Consider the following 1,170-nt stretch of genomic DNA (forward strand, 5'->3'; position numbering starts at 1 on the left):
GTTGAAACCTTGTTGAGGTCTCTCTTGATTCTTCCATGAGAAATTTGGGTGATTTATCCATGTAGAATTATAGGTGTTTCCATAGGGTTCTCCTAGGTAATTCACCTCTTCCATTGAAGGGTTCTCAGGATCATAGGCTTCTTCCTCAGATGAAGCATCCTTAGTACTGCTTGGTGCATTTTGCATTCCAGACAGACTTTGAGAAATCAAATTGACTTGTTGAGTCAATATCTTGTTCTGAGCCAATATGGCATTCAGAGCATCAATCTCAAGAACTCCTTTCTTCTGACTTGTCCCATTGTTCACAGGATTCCTTTCAGAAATGTACATGAATTGGTTATTTGCAACCATTTCAATGAGCTCTTGAGCCTCTGTAGGCGTCTTCTTTAAATGAAGAGATCCTCCAGCAGAGCTATCCAAAGACATCTTGGATAGTTCAGAGAGACCATCATAGAAAATACCTATGATGCTCCATTCAGAAAGCATGTCAGATGGACATTTTCTGATTAATTGTTTGTATCTTTCCCAAGCTTCATAGAGGGATTCTTCATCCTTCTGTCTGAAGGTTTGGACTTCCACTCTAAGCTTACTCAATTTTTGAGGTGGAAAGAACTTTGCCAAGAAGGCATTGACTAGCTTTTCCCAAGAATCCAGGCTTTCTTTAGGTTGAGAGTCCAACCATATTCTAGCTCTGTCTCTTACAGCAAAAGGGAATAGCATCAGTCTGTAGACCTCAGGGTCAACCCCATTAGTCTTGACTGTGTCACAGATTTGCAAGAACTCAGCTAAAAACTGATGAGGATCTTCCAGTGGAAGTCCATGGAACTTGCAATTCTGTTGCATTAGAGAAACTAATTGAGGCTTAAGCTCAAAGTTGTTTGCTCCAATGGCAGGGATAGAGATGCTTCTCCCATAGAAGTCGGGAGTAGGTGCAGTAAAGTCACCCAGCACCTTCCTTGCATTGTTGGCATTGTTGTTGTTTTCGGCTGCCATGTCTTCTTTTTTGAAGAATTCGGTCAGGTCCTCAACAGAGAGTTGTGCCTTAGCTTCTCTTAGCTTTCGCTTCAAGGTCCTCTCAGGTTCAGGGTCAGCTTCAACAAGAATGCCTTTGTCTCTGCTCCTGCTCATATGAAAGAGAAGAGAACAAGAGAATGTGGAATCCTCTATGTC

At 42.0% G+C, this 1,170-nt stretch overlaps 1 non-coding gene across 1 annotated transcript; it reads left to right on the plus strand.

Annotated features, from left to right (window-relative positions):
• The first annotated feature begins 484 nt into the window (after nucleotides 1-484).
• LOC130937902 (small nucleolar RNA R71) lies at nucleotides 485-588 on the plus strand. Its single transcript, XR_009069094.1, has one exon. It is a non-coding gene; the product is annotated as a small nucleolar RNA R71 (small nucleolar RNA).
• Nucleotides 589-1,170: the final 582 nt, after the last annotated feature.

The sequence above is a fragment of the Arachis stenosperma genome, chromosome 6, assembly GCF_014773155.1.
Source record: "Arachis stenosperma cultivar V10309 chromosome 6, arast.V10309.gnm1.PFL2, whole genome shotgun sequence".
In the NCBI taxonomy this organism is placed as follows: domain Eukaryota; kingdom Viridiplantae; phylum Streptophyta; class Magnoliopsida; order Fabales; family Fabaceae; genus Arachis; species Arachis stenosperma.